A 7,803-nucleotide genomic window follows, 5' to 3' on the forward strand; every position below is an offset into this window, starting at 1 on the left:
CACCCCTGCTTTAGGCGGTTTCTTACAGTTCGGTCACAGACGTTGACTCCAGTTTCCTCCCATTCGTTCCTCATTTGTTTTGTTGTGCATTTTCGATTTTTGAGACATATTGCTTTAAGTTTTCTGTCTTGATGCTTTGATGTCTTCCTTGGTCTACCAGTATGTTTGCCTTTAACAACCTTCCCATGTTGTTTGTATTTGGTCCAGAGTTTAGACACAGCTGACTGTGAACAACCAACATCTTTTGCAACATTGCGTGATGATTTACTCTCTTTTAAGAGTTTGATAATCCTCTCCTTTGTTTCAATTGACATCTCTCGTGTTGGAGCCATGATTCATGTCAGTCCACTTGGTGCAACAGCTCTCCAAGGTGTGTTCACTCCTTTTTAGATGCAGACTAACAAGCAGATCTGATTTGGTGCAGGTGTTAGTTTTGGGGATGAAAATTTACAGGGTAATTCCATAATTTTTTCCTCAGAATTGAGTGAGTCCATATTTTTTTCCCTCTGTTTGGTCTAAAAAAGTAACCGTTACTGACTGCCACAATTTTTTTTTTCTGATTTCTTATAGTGTTTCTTAAAGCCAGAAAGTTGCCATTTGAAATGACTTTAGTTTTGTGTCATGTCTGTGATCTGCTTTTTTTCTACAAATTTAAATAGAATTTGAATAGAACTAATTATAACAGCATGGCCAGTCTGTAGATATCTCAGTACTGAGGACCCCAGCAACTGATGAAGGTCAAGTAGACATCCATGCATAACATTGTCGCAGCAGATACTGCAACTGGTTACTCTCGGGAGGTGGCGATGAAATGGTTATCTGCTGATTTGCAACCATGCAGGACCCAGGGTGGTTCCAGTGCATTGTGGATGCAGAAGCACAGACAGCATGCACCCAGACCTGAAGTTCAGGAATCTTTAAGATCTGGTACTGTAAGATGATTTTTGCCATCACTATTTGAAGTAACAGAGAAGAAAAGCACTTTAAAACACACAGATGTCATGGCTTTTACGTACCTGTGCTGCTCTTATTCTGAAGGCCGAATGGTTTCCGGTTGCTTTATGGCCTGTCAATGTTTATTTTGACACTGTGGAATTTTGACTCACAAGAGGAAGTTCAGACAAAATTTACAGAGTTCTAGAAGACAGACTGGGCATCACCAAGCGATGTATCCATAATGAATTCCTCACAACACTTACTCTCTGCATAAACACTGGACTCAGACTTTGACCTTGGACCACAAGCTTGACTTTCAACCGTGTTTTCTCAAAGTCACATCCCTTTGTCCTTGGCTGACTCAGTCATTCCACTAAGTTTGTTCTAAATCTGATCAGAACCCTTTGAGTTGTTTTAGTCACACACAGACTGAAGAACGGACACCCAGGACTGAAAACAAGACTACCCCCCCCCCCCCCCACCACCACCACCACATGTGTGGACGTAAAACACAGTAACGTCAAAAAAGTCCCAAGTCAAGACAAACAAGTCCCAGATTAAAATTCTTGTTGAAGTGCAGTTCACAGGGAAGATCCACAAGTCCAGACAGCAGTTCTTCACAGACCAAAATCCAACATTGGCAGGTCCCAGAGCAAATCCACTTCAATTTCAAGTCCCATTCAAAGTCCTCAGCTGAGACAGACAAGTTGAGTCCCAAGTCAAGATTGGAAAGATGTAAGATGAGTCCAAGTCCAGACCAACGAGCTCCAGTCAGGAGTTGAGTTCATGAAATTTAAGAACCAAGTCCAGCCAGAAAAATGTCACAAGTCCCAGTTCAAGTCTAGTCCAGAAAATCAAGTCCAGAGTGAACACCGGAGAGTACCAAGTCAGGACGGACTCACTTCTGATATGTAATCTCAAATCCCATATTTAGACTCAAGAAATTAAGCTCATGTTGTGCAGTCCAGTTAAGAACTTCACACACTATGTGTCACAATCCAAACTAAACCCAATTCAAAGGTGAAGCCGACTTCATGTCGTGAGTCCAGACACGTCCCAAGTGAAGACCACTCATGATCAAAGTTCAGGCAGGAAAGATGCACGTTTGAAAACTCAAGTCCCAACAAACAGCTGAGACGTCCAAGATACCTCAAGTCAACACGCTCAAATCTGACACGGTCCAAGTCACATGGCAGACACAAAACACCGAGACGGTGCAGCGGCAGCAGAAACCTTCCATGTTTCACTGAGAGTTAAGAGCAGAAACAGTTAATTTAATGCATATTCATTAGTTATGTGTTCCAAATTTATACATTAGGTAAGACATTGAGCTGTGGAGTTAAAATCTCCTGCTGTGTGTGTGTGTGTCAGGACGTCCTGTGTGTCTTTGTGCTCATACACAGACCTGGAGAGCGAGCCGAGCGCTTTTCGTCTTATTTGGCCATGAGCTGAATCACTGCTACAATGAAGTGTGCAGACAAGAATGTGCAGCAGCCCCCCCCGCTAAGTTTGAGTCCCTCGGGGGGGATAAGCGGTGTAGATTAAACATGAGGCGTGTGTCAGCGTTTACACATGCAGGTCAGGCAGAAACACGTCGGCCTTGTGTGCACGTCACAGTGTCACATTCAACCCGATTGTGTAAAAATGTATAACAGATACAGTTATTGTGTAAAAGCTGCAGTTCTGCAGATAGAGTGCAGCGGCCCACATGCCTGATTAGCACACTGTGCAAAGCTTAGCGCGCTTTCTGCTTGTTTCTGGGCAGAAATGTCCCTTCCTGTGAATGTAAATGAAAATGATCTCTAAACAAACGTGAAACAGCAGATGGTGAAAGTCAACATTTCACCCCAACAAGCCCCGCCCCTTTCATACTAACTATATGTTCCTGAACTATTTCAATATTATAGTATAGTATATATAGTTAATAGGATTTTAAAAAGGAATAGTTTGCACCATATGTCATGTTGAGTTATCATGTAACATATGTCACATGTGACAAAATTCAATGGATGTTGACATTGTTTGACCTTTATTTTGGAGACTAAACATTCAACAGTCAAAACTATTCCATTTATCAATCTGATTAACTCAACCAATAATTTACATCACTTTTGACCAAAATTGAAGCAACTTTAACTTTTGACCCCTGTACAAACGAAATTTACCTTCATCACAATTCTTGCTGCTTTTACCCCGTAAAGCTGCGTTCACACCGGGCGTGACACAAGCAACAGCGGCGACAGGTTGCCATGTAATCCCTATGGAAGAACATGTTGTGGCGCCAAGCCACGCAACACGACGCGATGGACACGAATGAAGCCACGCGAATGAAGCGATTTTGAGCGATTGGCGCATTTGCGACGCGAATTGCCCTCCTCCCCACGTTAAAAAATCTGAACTTTTTTATCTTGTCGCGCCGCGATGACCAATCAGGGACTGGATATGTAGTGATGTGGAGATGTCTGGAGTTTGACTGAGTTGGAAGTGAACATGTCCTGTCTCTGGTAGCCAGCCTGTGAGCAGGACTTATGTCCCTTTTGTCCTTTATTTCACAATTATGACAGAGTTTGGGGGAAGAGCGAGCAGCACCCCACAGCAGCAGCAGCAGACAGTTTTGTTTTTCCTTCACGTGCGCGTGTGAGCGAATTGTCCATCAAGATTATTTTATTTATTAACTACACAGATGTATAATAAAACAAATGGTGACTGGTTTATAAACACAATTATGACAGAGCAAGGAGCAGCAGCACCGCAGCAGCAGCAGCGGACAGTTTTTTAAATTGTTTACATGTGCATGCGCAAATGGGACAGGAGGTCCTCAAACTGGGTCCTGCAGAGGTGGAAGGACCGCTGAAAGTCCTTTTCTCTCAAAAATTTTTGAAAGGGTAGTTGTAAAACAGCTAACTGATCATCTGCAGAGGAATGGTCTATTTGAAGAGTTTCAGTCAGGTTTTAGAATTCATCATAGTACAGAAACAGCATTAGTGAAGGTTACAAATGATCTTCTTATGGCCTCAGACAGTGGACTCATCTCTGTGCTTGTTCTGTTAGACCTCAGTGCTGCGTTTGATACTGTTGACCATAAAATTTTATTACAGAGATTAGAGCATGCCATAGGTATTAAAGGCACTGCGCTGCGGTGGTTTGAATCATATTTATCTAATAGATTACAATTTGTTCATGTAAATGGGGAATCTTCTTCACAGACTAAGGTTAATTATGGAGTTCCACAAGGTTCTGTGCTAGGACCAATTTTATTCACTTTATACGTTTCCCTTAGGCAGTATTATTAGACGGCATTGCTTAAATTTTCATTGTTACGCAGATGATACCCAGCTTTATCTATCCATGAAGCCAGAGGACACACACCAATTAGCTAAACTGCAGGTTTGTCTTACAGACATAAAGACATGGACGACCTCTAATTTCCTGCTTTTAAACTCAGATAAAACTGAAGTTATTGTACTTGGCCCCACAAATCTTAGAAACATGGTGTCTAACCAGATCCTTACTCTGGATGGCATTACCCTGACCTCTAGTAATACTGTGAGAAATCTTGGAGTCATTTTTGATCATTCAATGCGCATATTAAACAAATATGTAGGACTGCTTTTTTCCATTTGCGCAATATCTCTAAAATTAGAAAGGTCTTGTCTCAGAGTGATGCTGAAAAACTAATTCATGCATTTATTTTCTCTAGGCTGGACTATTGTAATTCATTATTATCAGGTTGTCCTAAAAGTTCCCTGAAAAGCCTTCAGTTAATTCAAAATGCTGCAGCTAGAGTACTGACGGGGACTAGAAGGAGAGAGCATATCTCACCCATATTGGCCTCTCTTCATTGGCTTCCTGTTAATTCTAGAATAGAATTTAAAATTCTTCTTCTTACTTATAAGGTTTTGAATAATCAGGTCCCATCTTATCTTAGGGACCTCATAGTACCATATCACCCCAATAGAGCGCTTCGCTCTCAGACTGCAGGCTTACTTGTAGTTCCTAGGGTTTGTAAGAGTAGAATGGGAGGCAGAGCCTTCAGCTTTCAGGCTCCTCTCCTGTGGAACCAGCTCCCAATTCGGATCAGGGAGACAGGCACCCTCTCTACTTTTAAGATTAGGCTTAAAACTTTCCTTTTTGCTAAAGCTTATAGTTAGGGCTGGATCAGGTGACCCTGAACCATCCCTTAGTTATGCTGCTATAGACTTAGACTGCTGGAGGGACAGATTGGCAGGGACAGTGACAGACTGACAGGGACAACCTGACAGAGAGACTGATAGGGACAGATTGACAGGGCCAGTGACAGACTGACAGGGATAAACTGACAGAGAGACTGAAAGGGACAAACAGACTGACAGGAACAGTCATACTCAAAGACAGACTGGGACTGATAGGGACAGATTGACAGGGACAGTGACAGACTGACAGGGATAAACTGACAGAGACTGAAAGGGACAGACATACTCAGAGACAGACAGACACAGACTGACAGGGACAAACACACTGACAGAGAGACGAACAGGGACAGACAGACTGACAGGGACAGACTGATTGACAGAAACACACTGACAGGGACAGACTGGCAGAGACAAACAAACTGATAGAGACAGACAGACTGACAAACACAGACTGACAGGGACAGTGGGACGTGTAGTTTGCACAGTGGCCTTTGGGGGTTTCCTCACACAATTAAATTGACTTAAATAACTTCACTGTGAAACCAGCTGATTAACATCACTTTGGGATGAGTTCATCAGAAATCACCTGCTGGAATCAGTGGCTGCAAAGAAAACCTGCACCCTCTCGGCCCTTTCTGGAATAGTTTGGACACCACCAATTTACACCAACACACCATAATCACAGGGACTCATTATATCAAGCGGAATAAAGACATTAAGTAGAGATCCCAACATGAGGTCATGAGAGTTGGAACATCAGAGACAATGAAGACATGAAGCCTGAGCCACAATTACACAGCCACACACACATCTTCAACTGCTTATCTAAGATCAGGTCACGGGGGGCTGGAGCCTATCACAGCAGTCACAGGGCGTGAGGCGGGGTTCACCCTGGACAGGACGCCAGTCTGTCGCAGGGTCACACATCGAGAAACACATTCACACCGGCGGACAATTTAAAGGTTCCAGTCCATCTAACCTGTGTGTCTTTGGATGAGGAACCCTGAGCCCCCGAGGGAACCCACACAAACACGGGGAGAACACACAAACTTCACACAGAAAGGCCACAGGTGGGGCTCGATCCCATGACCTTCTCACTGTGAGGCAGCAGTACTAACCACTAATCCACCGTGCTGCCCTGCGGTTCTTACTATTACCAACTATTATTAAATTATCCAGTTACATATGATTGTAACTGATTATATTACGTTTGACCCCCATTATACAATTTGTTATTTGCATGCGCCAACGTTTTGTCACAAAACGTTTATTCCTCTTACTGGATTTTTACCGCTCTTCCAAAAGGCAAAACATCTGTTAACATCTCATATTGTTGAAGAGTGTAACATGCTTTTCATGGACTTCATGTTGCTGCAGGAGAACGGTCCATCCTGGTTCCCGCACATTGTTCTTGACTGTCCACTGAAACCTACTTTAACACAAAATTACACCAGTTAAATCTCATTATAATCCAAATGCATTTTTTTCATAAATCTGATTGGTTAATCATGTGAGATTTCAGACCGTATATCGAGATAACAGGGGCAAAATATTCGACCATTTCACATTTAATATATTAATCCGCACCCTGACCACACACGCTGCTACGCAGATGTCAATAATGGTGCTGTTAGATGGGTGAATGGGTGAATTTAAGGTACTATACAAAAGTATTGATGTGGATTCTGATACAGAATTATGTGATGTATTACTCCGCGCCCTGACCGCTGTTGGAGTGACGCTGAAGACGCTGTGGCTACAGTAAGCCTCGCCGACTGAATTGCCCACAGAAAAATAAACCGTGCAAACGATGGAATTGGATTAGAATGGAAATAACCCCCTCATGTCTGATGATTTGCAGACGTTCATGTTGGATTACGGTTGCAAATATCCGTTTTACCGGCTCTGCTAATGCGTCGCCCCTAAAGCTCAATTTATGACTGTAAAACCAGCATGAACATCCACAAGTTATCAGACACAACAGGGTTCTTCCCTAATTATTCACCTCTTTATTGGATCACAGTTTATTTCAACATCACAAATTCTTTTATTCCAAATTGCTCACAATATTCTGGAACACGACTTTTATCACTGATTACATCCAGTTTCAATCCTTGATTGTTTTTTTGTGTGTTCTTTTTGCAGAAATCGGAAACAGTCGGGTATCACAAGTCAGTACTGGGACACTGAACGTAGACACACAGCACAGTGTGGTTCTGTGGATAGGAGAGAAACTGAGCGTCCTCTGGACACAGCCCGGTCCCTCTGACCTCTTGAACCTTACTTGGATGTTTTACAAACTACAGACAGCCGACTTGTTCTTTCGTCAACTTTTTATGCCACTTTCAAAGTGAAATATACTTTTTATTGAATTACAAAGATCTGCCTGCACCTTGTTGGGACTCTGCCACCTCATTTACAGTGCAGTTGTTGACCACTAGATGGCAGTAAAGCTTAAAGTTTAAAGCCTGTCTGTCCCTGCAGTTGCTTTTTCTAACAGACATTTGGGGTCAGGAGCTGAAATGTAAGTGACTGCATTGAAAAGACACTAAACACACTGAATATGTTCTCGTAGATAGCGTCATTTTTTTTTTTTCCAATGAGTGAAACTTGGAACAGGTTGTTTTACAAAACCTGAGTCTCTGCGTCATTATATATTTAGTAAATATTTATTATAATCCTACTCAGAAAAACA

Source organism: Thalassophryne amazonica, chromosome 14 (assembly GCF_902500255.1).
Source record: "Thalassophryne amazonica chromosome 14, fThaAma1.1, whole genome shotgun sequence".
Lineage (NCBI taxonomy): Eukaryota > Metazoa > Chordata > Actinopteri > Batrachoidiformes > Batrachoididae > Thalassophryne > Thalassophryne amazonica.